The sequence below is a fragment of the Alexandromys fortis genome, unplaced genomic scaffold, assembly GCF_014885135.2.
Source record: "Alexandromys fortis isolate MF-2015 unplaced genomic scaffold, M_Fortis_MF-2015_v1.1 scaffold_177, whole genome shotgun sequence".
In the NCBI taxonomy this organism is placed as follows: Eukaryota; Metazoa; Chordata; class Mammalia; order Rodentia; family Cricetidae; genus Alexandromys; species Alexandromys fortis.
Genome location: NW_026068056.1, coordinates 2,602,545 through 2,612,072, shown reverse-complemented (window position 1 = coordinate 2,612,072; position 9,528 = coordinate 2,602,545). Strand labels below are relative to the sequence as shown.

The window sequence follows — 9,528 nt, the reverse complement described above, 5'->3', positions numbered from 1 at the left end:
TCTATAACAAGGTCTGAAGAGATGGCCCAGTGGTTATAAACATTGTTGCTCTTCCAGATAGACCTGGGTTCAAGTCCCAGTGCCCCACATCAGGCGATTCACACGCTGCCTATAGCTCCAGCTTTAAGGGATGTGAGATGTTTTTCTACACCTCACCTCACATAAGCACGGCTTATCCTGCCCCTCAGTTCCTCTCTTTCAAAAACCCCAACTTTTCAAATCTACATTAAAGTCTTTGTTCCCAGAACTTGAGAGACAGAGGCTGAGGCTGGAGGATCTTTGTTGAGTTCAGTCCATCCAAGACTATATAAAGAGACCCTGTCTTTAAAAAAAAAAAAAAAAGAACCCAGGTGGTGGTGGCGCATGCATTTAATCCCAGCACTTGGGAGGCAGAGGCAGGCGGATCTCTGGGAGTTCGAGGCCAGCCTGGTCTACAAGAGCTAGTTCCAGGACAGGCTCCAAAACCACAGAGAAACCCTGTCTCGAAAAACCAAAAAATAAAAAAATAAAGCCAGCCACACTGAACCTTATAGAAGTGGGAAATACACTTGAACGCATTGGCACAGGGAACCACTTCCTAAAGAGAACCCCAGCAGCACAGACACTGAGAGAAACAATAAATGGGACCTCGTGAAACTGAAAAGATTCTGTAAAGCAAAGGACACAGTCAACAAGACAGCCTACAAAATGGGAAAAGATCTTCACTAACCCCACATCAGACAGAGGTCTGATCTCCAAAATATACAAAGAACAAGAAATTGGACACCAAAAGATCACATAATCCAATAAAAAAAAAATGGAGTACAGACCTAAATAGAGAATTCTCAACAGAAGAATCTAAGATGGCTGAAAGACACTTAAGGAAATGTTCAACATCCTTAGTCATCAGAGAAATGCAAATCAAAACAACTCTGAGATTCGGTCTTACACCTGCAAGAACGGCCAAGATCAAAAACACTGATGACAACTTATGCTGGAGAGGTTGTAGGGTAAAGGGAACACTTCTGCATTGCTGGTAGGAGTGCAAGCTGGTACAGCCCCTTTGGATGTCAGTGTGGCGATTTCTCAGAAAATTAGGAAACAACCTTCCTCAAGACCCAGTAATACCCACTTTTGGGTATATATTCAAAGGATGCTCAATCGTGCCAAAGGACATGTGCTCAACTATGTTCATAGCAGCTTAGTTTGGCATATCCAGAACCTGGAAACAACCTAAACGCCCCTCGATCGAAGAATGGATAAGGAAAATGTGGTAAATTTACACAATGGAGTACCACACAGCAGGAAAAATAACAGCTTGAATTTTGCAGGGAAATAGATGCAGCTAAAAAACATTTTGAGTGAGGTAACCCAGGCACAGAAAGACAACTATCACAGGTACTCACTCATAGGTGGTTTTTAAATATAAAGCAAAGCCAGCCTACAAACCACAATCCCAGAGAACTTATACAACAATGCAGACACTAAGAGAGACTTACATAGATCTAATCTACATGGGAAGTAGAAAGTAGAAAAAGACAAGATTTCCTGAATAAATTGAGAGCATGGGGACCTTGGGGGAGGTTTAAAGGGGGGAAGGAAAGAGGCAGGGAAGGGAGCAGAGAAAAACGTAGAGCTCAATAAATATAAAAAAAAACTGATGGTAGGATTCCAGGTAAAGTAAATTATAAAGATTTTGTTTTACTTTTAACTTATGTATGAGTGCAGGTGCCTAAGGAGGCCAGAAGTTGAATGCCTGGGAGTTTAAGTTACAGGTACTTGTGTGTGGGTGCCAGGAAGTGAACTCAGATGCTCTGCAACAACAGCACCAGCTAACTATGCCACTGCTCCAGCCCTAAAGTAACAAAATATTAGTGGGTTGGGCGGTTGGTGGCACATGCCTTTAATCCCAGCAAGGCCAGCATGGTCTGAGGTGAGTTCCAGGACGGGCTCCAAAGTCACAGAGAAACCCTATCTCAAAAAAAAAAGTGAGTTCCAGGACAGCCAGGGGCTATAATATACAAAGAAACCCTGCCTCAAAAATAGAAAAGTCTTATCCAGGTCACCAACAAAAATAGCTGTCTTCCTTCCCACAAAGGAAGATCAACACTGAAAAAGAATATGGCAATTCAAGAACATATCCACTACAGACTCTCAACCATCTTTTCTCATTTTTCCCCTTTTCCTTGTCTTTGGTTTTTACAGACAGGGTTTTGCTGTGTAGCACTGGCTGTCCTGGAACATCCTCTGTAGACCAGGCTGGGAGAGATCCACCTGCCTCTGCCTCTCAAGAGCTGGGTCTAAAGGGGGAAGCCACCACCACCCTATCTTCTTTTAAAAAAAAAGGAACAAAGTAGGCCAGGTGTGGTGGTAAACATCTTTAAACCCAGCATTCTGGAAACAAAAGTAAAGGAATATTTTTGAGTTTGAGGCTAGCGTATTCTACATAGCAAGTTCCAGCACAGCCAGGGCTTCATAGAGACCCTGCCTCCAAAAACAAAAAAAAATAATAATAATAATAATAAATTTTACTAGGCATGGTGGAAGGCGTCTTTAATCTAAGCACCTGGAAGGCAAGTATGTGTTCCAAAGTTAGCCAAGTATACATTTCAACTACAGATCAGCCAGCACTACACACAGTAAGAACCTGTTTCAGAACAAAAATAATTTAAAGTCACAAAGGGAGTTCAATTTATGTTAAGGCATCACACAAACTTAATACAGTACTATTTGCTTGACAGAATAGACCTAAGAGGTAAATATGAAGCAAGCCAGGTAAGGCCGGCCTATAAAAAGCTAGTACCTAGGAGGTTGAGGCAGGGGTGGATTTCCAAGCCATGGAAACATTAACAAAAACAGTAACTCTCAGTCTAGAAGGTATGTAATCAAAGTTACTCAAAAGGTTTAGAAACAACTTTTGAGAGCAATCTGAACAACTTATTAAGACCCTGTCTCAAAGCTTACCACAGAGGAAAATCCTGGAGTTAGGAGGTAGGGGTGTGGTAGAGGGAGATTCCTAGATCATTAAAGTGGCTGCCAAGCAAGCAGTTAGAATTGTGTTCAAACCCTCAGCATCCACATTTACAGTGGCAGTCCTGGAGGCAGACACACATAGCCGACTGTTGGTTCAGTGGAAGACCTTTATCCAAGAAAAAAAAAAAATACTGAAAGCAATGTGGACACCCAATGGCTACCTCTGGCCTGCACAATCACAAACACACACCCACATGAAGCTTTTATCAGGTCCTCATTTTAATCTCCTATGTCATTCCCCTTCCCCCAAAAAAATAAAAATTTCACAGGGGACATGTCACATGCTGTGTAAGGAAACCACCCTTCTGCAGGCTCAACATTCCTAAAATACTCAAGCATTTTATACAACACAGTCCAGCAGTGTTGAAGCCAGAAGCAATGGCCTTTGTTTATTCAGAATCCGGATAGGGTCCTTATGACTTGGATTTAGAAAGTCACTTTAAGAGAAAGCCAGGCCATAGCCAAATAGCTTTAGAAATAGATATAACTGAAACCTCCTGGATGAACACTGTGATCCAAGAGATAAAATATTTTTAGCATTTTGCATTCTCAGGTAGCAGAGTAATAAGGAACTAGTCAAGAGTGATCTTCCTTAACTATCCAAAAGTCTGACAAAACACCTTATATTCACAGCATGATTATCTTTATTAATAAAAACAAAATCCCTAAGCCAGACATGGTGGTACACTCCTTTAATATCATCACTTGGGAGTTAGAGACTGGAGGACATCTGTGAACTTGAGACTAGCCCTGTTCAGCCACGACTACAGAGACCCTGTCTCAAAAAAACAACTACAACAACAACAACAACAAAATTCTAAGCCAGGCAGTGGTGGTGTCTTTTTATTCCCAGCACTCAGGAGGCAGAGGCAGGCAGACCTCTGTGAGTCTGAGGCCAACCTGGTCTGCAGAGTGAGTTCCAGGACAGCTAAGTTTACACTAAGAAACCCTGTTTCCAAACATCCTTTAAAAAAGAGGGAGGGAGGGAGGGAGGGAGGGAGGGAGGGAGGAAGAAAAGAAAGAATGAATTCCTACCAGCTGACTTATCTACTAAATCAGTTTCCAGGCTTTCAGTTTTCCTTTTTAAGCAGAGTTGAAGTTTAAGGGATTTTAACAGTTTTAAGTATGTTTGGGGAGCACCCAGAAAGCAAAGTACCTGCGTGCAATACTGCGGTCACAGGAGAAAATGGCCCATTTCTCCCTCCTAGCAGATATTATTGAGGGAGGAGCACACACGGCATCCAGAAGACAACTTTAAGAAATCAATTCTCGGGCTGGAGAGGTGGCTCAGAGGATAAGAGCACTGGCTGCTCTTCCAGAGGTCCTGAGTTCAATTCCCAGCAACCACATAGTAGCTCACAACCATCTGTAATGAGACCTGGTGCCTTCCATGCCAGCAGTACATTGTATGCTTAATAAATAATTAAATATTTTTAAAAAAAATCAATTCTCTTTCCACTCCATGTTGGTCCCAGGAATCAAACTCTAGTCCTCAGGCTGTGGTCGAATCATTTCACTAGCCCAATATTATTATTTGTCTCGTTCTTTTCATCAGCTCACTGTCCGTCTCATTAACCTCGGGTTTTTGCTTATTCTCTTAATGAAGTAGGGGGTGGGATCTCACTCTAGAGGCCTAAATGGCCTCTGCCTAATATTCTCCAGCTGTACCCTCTTAAATACTAGAATTACAGCCCCACATTGACCTTGTTTTTATTCCCAAGGTTAAATACTCTCTTAAATTCTTTGTGAGAAAAAAAGCAGAACATTTAATCGCCACTCTAATCCCTCCTACACACTCAACATCTGCAATTGCAGGCCTTTCACCACCAGATGGTGTCCTGCGTGAATTTAACCAGCCTTAACACAGGACCACTTGTTAAGCTGCAAAGCTGGACATAGTGATGGCAGAGGAATCCAAGGTTATCCTTCATTACAGAATGTGTTCCAGACCAGCCTGAAGTACCTGAGACCCTCTATCTAAAACAAAGGAGGAAAATCAAATCAAGTAGAAAAGTTGATTCACTTGCTCTTTGGGAAAGTATCATAAGTGATCTGAGAGTGTTTGAGCATCCTTAAGCATTAAACAATGTAAAAGACACACTGTCATACCAGGTATCTACATACAGGTCTCATACAGTATCTTCTTCAAAACTCTTGGGATGTGCTAAACTGGACTGACCCTAATCTGGGTTTTGCATTTGCTGGATGAAAAAGATGCCCATAACAGGAAAATGGTACTATCAATACTAACAGGCCTGCTTAAAAAGTGGAGTCACTAGCCGGGCGGTGGTGGCACACGCCTTTAATCCCAGCACTCGGGAGGCAGAGGCAGGTGGATCTCTATGAGTTCGAGACCAGCCTGGTCTAAAAGAGCTAGTTCCAGGACAGGCTCCAAAACCACAGAGAAACCCTGTCTCGAAAAACAAAAACAAAAAAAGTGGAGTCACTATTCAGAGGAACTCCTAATTCAGTCTTAACAGTAAGCAAGAATACTCACCACTCCAGTATACTATTTGTCCTTAACACAAATACTTCAAACATCTAACGCTGGCATCAATAACAAAGATATATAGTTTGTTTCGGTTCTTCAAGATAGGGTTTTTCTGTGTAGCTCTGGCTAGTCTACAATGTACTCTATAGACCATGATAGCTTTGAACTCCTCTGCCTCCGGGAGTGCTATGAGTAAAGGCAGTTTTGCATGCTTTTTTTTTTGTTTTGGTTTGTTTGTTATCTTGGTTGTTTTGTTTTGATTTTGAGGTAAGGTCTCACTACGTGTTGATCTGGCTGACTTGAAAGACAGGAAACTGGCCTGTGTCTGCCTCAAACAATAATTTCTTTTTTCCAAGATGGTTTCTTTGTGTATGGCTCTACTGAACTCCATCTGTAAACCAGGCCTTGAACTTATAGAGATGTGCCTGTCTCTGCCTCCCACTGCTGGAATGAAAGGTGTTACCACCAAAGTGTTCCACTCTAAAACTCAGTGATCTGGCCAGTGGTGGTGACGTAAGCCTTTAATCCCAGCACTGGGGAGGCAGAGGCAGGCACATCAACGCGTTGAGTTCGAGGTCAGCCTGGTCTACAGAGCAAGTTCCAGGACAGTCAGAGCTGTTACACAGAGAAACACTGTCTTGAAAAACAGAACAAAAACAAAATGATCTGATTCCATCTTCCACTGCACAAAACCAACTTAAAAAGCCAACTTCTCCAGGTGGCAGAGAAAGGGAAATCTCTGTGAGTTCCAGGCTAGCCTTAGTCTACAGAGCTAGTTGCAGGACAGCCAGGACCATTCAACAGAGAAACCCTGTCTCAAAAAAAGAAAAAAAAAAAAAGGAAGAAGGAAGGCAGGTAGGCAGGCCGGCCAATTTCTCAGGCTATGAAACTGGGTTAGCTGGCCAAATAGTTAGGTTCCACAAGTCTGGCAACTTAACTTCCTTCCACCTCAGTAACGCATGAAAGGAGAAAATTGACTCCTACAGTTGTACTCTGGCCAGCATGGGAGAATAACCCAGCTGCTAAAAAGTGAAGCCTGTCACAAAAAGAGAGGAAGAAAAAAAAAAGTAGGGGATTGTAGCGCACACCTTAATCCCAGCACTTGGGAGGTGGAGGCAGAGTCAAACTGATCACTGAGTTCCAAGGCTACACAGTGAGGCCCTGAAGTCTTTAAAAAAAAAAAAAAAGCGCTCAAGTTCAGATCTGGTACTGTAGATATATATACACATATACAGAAGGTTGGTACTAACAGGAGACAGCATGTGAGAGAACTGTATGGAGGAGTTCCAATATTGTACCATAGCATGCACATTTCAAATACACACAAATCAAAGTATTTTAAAAGCCAACCTGGGGGCTGGAGAGATAGCTCAGAGGTTAAGAGCACAAGCTGTTCTTCCAGAGGTCCTGAGTTCAATTCCCAGCAACCACATGGTGGCTCACAACCATCTGTAATGAGACCTGGTGCCCTCCATGCCAGAGCACTGTATAATAAATAAATCTTTTAAAAAAAGCCAACCTGGCCAGGCATGGTGGGGCGCCCTTTAGTTATGGCACAGAGGCAGGGGCAGGCAAATCTGCTTTCAATACAGAGCGAGTTGCAGGACAGACAAGGTTATACAGAATTCCTGTCTCAAAACAAACACACACACACACACACACACACACACACACACAGGGCCAATTCCTCCTTCAGAGGTCTGCCTGTGCAAATCAGCCGCGGGAGAGAAAACTTCCTCCACAAACTGTTGTAGCACATCACCCACCCATACCTGCGCAAAAGGAGCACTTCTTCCCAAATTTCTCATTTTCTCTGATTCCAAGGCTACACACACAATTCAATACAAGTGCCTGCACTGCTCACAGCCATAGTGATCACACACCGGAGGCAAATTCTCCCTGTGGTCGTGACACCCCAAGTCCCGGAACACATGTGTTCAATTCCTTTCAGGTAACTTTAAGTCTGGTGTAAGGTTTACTTCACAACCAACAGACTAAGTTCAAACGTTCAGGATGCATTTTCTTTGGGGCCGTTCCCTCCTCTGGCTCCTTAAGTCTAACTTTTCTACTAAAGCAGTTAGTGGCCTTAAAGAAGTCCTGACTTTCCTAGCAAGCATAAAGTCCGAGTTCAATTCCCTAGATTACAGAGCCTATAAAGAGGGGATACAGTGGAGTTACCAACCATAAAATCTGACCACAAATCTATGGGTCCAATAAAGATATTAATAAAATTAATCCCAATAAAGATATTAACAAAAACAAAGTGGATGCACTGGACGGACACTCCCCATCTGCTTGGGCGTGCCGGAGGAGGTGGGCCCATCCCCTCCGTTCACTTTCTACAGTCCACACATAACTTCGGTAGACAAGCTTTTAAACTTCTGACAAACAACCTATTCTGTAAAATAAAAATCGCCGTCTCCAATTTTTTTCTTCAAGACAATCTTATGGCTTGCAGTGTAGACTTCCCTTGTCTACACAACAGAAGCGAATTAAGACTTAATGTAAACTTCAGTTACATAAACTTTAGTTACATAAACCCACAGCAAATCTAACAGCAAACGGGTTTTGGAAGTAAACTGAGCCAGGTAGGTTACCTAGCAAACTTTCCAACAGTCCCAGGATGAGCTTGGAAACCTCCTCGGCCCTCCCACTCGGTCTCCCAGGCAGCCCGGGCTGGCGATCGCGCCTGCCGTAGTCGTCTTGCTCTTCGCACGCCACCTGACCCCTTGCTTGCAGAATGCAGTGAAGATGCCAGAACAGGGTGACACCAGCCTCACCGACTCCTGTGGCTCTGAGGCGGAGGTCGCGCGCGCAGGGCCCAACCGCCACTGCAGATCAAGGGAGCCAGAGGAGCCGGGGTAGGCCTGATCCGGCACGGCAGACGCTTTCCACGGACCCAGTGTAGCCGCGGCCCACACCAGGAACAACTTAGGCGTCAGGCCTAGACTCTAGCCCAAAGCTTGGACTGGAACCCGCTCGGCCCCGGCGAGCAGTCCCGGCCCCGCCGTCGGCCCGGCTTTCCTGCGCCCGTGTCCCAGGCGCCGAGCAGGTCACCCTATCCGCACCTCCCCTCTCCCGCCACGGCCAATCCTGCTCTCCATCCCGCTCCGCAGGTCCCTCACCGAGGACGCGGCGGCCGGCGAGGGGGGGGGGGGGAGTAGGGCGGCCGGTCTCCTCGCGGCTCTGGCACAGCTGCGCTGGCGGCGGTGGCGGCGTCTCCTCGCGCTTTCCTTTCTCTCCTTTTCTCCAACAACAAACAGGAAGTGCGTCATGCGGTGGCGGCGCAGCGACGTCAACTTCCGCCCGGACCTGAAGCCATGCGTGTGCGCCTGCATTTGCCCGCTCCGGTTTACGTCGAATTCTACAGCGCCAGTTTAGCTTTTGAAAGATTCCGCCAGCATTGGACGGTGAAACTCAGGAGTCTCTCTACAGGCGAAGGAGGGACTGTAGAGCGGGAAGAGCCATCCTGCGCTACCTCAGGGCCTGGAAGCCTCCAAAGCCGGTGGCGACTTGTGGGCGACCCTGAGTTACTGACCCGGGGGCCTGCCGTTGCACTGAAGCGGACAGGAAGGAGATAGCGATCAAAGATAGCTTAACGTGACTCACGCGGCTTGTGGACGGGGAGAGTTGTAGTCCCGAGGTTTGGAAGAAAGGCTAGCACACTCGAAGTTCGGTTAGTCCGACCAGCAGTCTCAATCCTTCTTAGTGCCCCTGTGCCCAGCCTTAATCACTTGGGGGCATAAGAGGCCCCATCATTACCAGCGTGGAATGCCGACTAGAATCCAGAGTCTGATTTTCAACCACCTTCTCACCACACAGAATTTTCCCTTTGGTTTTTTTGTTTGTTTGTTTGTTTTATTTTGTTGTTTTTCGAGAATGAATTTTCTTCCCCGGTGACATTGACCCCAGGGCCCCGCACGTGCTAAGCAAGACTTTTACCCGTGAGCCCTATCCCCACCCTCTTTTTATTTTAAGACAGGGTGCCACGCCCCTGAATTTCCACCTCTGACCTTGAACTTTCC

At 45.3% G+C, this 9,528-nt stretch overlaps 1 protein-coding gene across 4 annotated transcripts in view; it reads right to left on the bottom strand.

The window, feature by feature from the left end:
- Positions 1-9,032, bottom strand: part of Dnajb6 (DnaJ heat shock protein family (Hsp40) member B6) — a 60,473-nt gene extending 51,441 nt beyond the window's left edge. Inside the window, exon 1 of one of the 4 annotated variants that reach the window (XM_050119933.1) lies at positions 8,629-9,032. The gene's annotated coding sequence lies outside the window, so the exon portion shown is untranslated. Of the gene's footprint in view, positions 1-8,100; positions 8,258-8,628 lie in introns of those variants that run through there. The other 3 variants (XM_050119930.1, XM_050119932.1, XM_050119931.1) reach the window with 3 other exon arrangements.
- Positions 9,033-9,528: the final 496 nt, after the last annotated feature.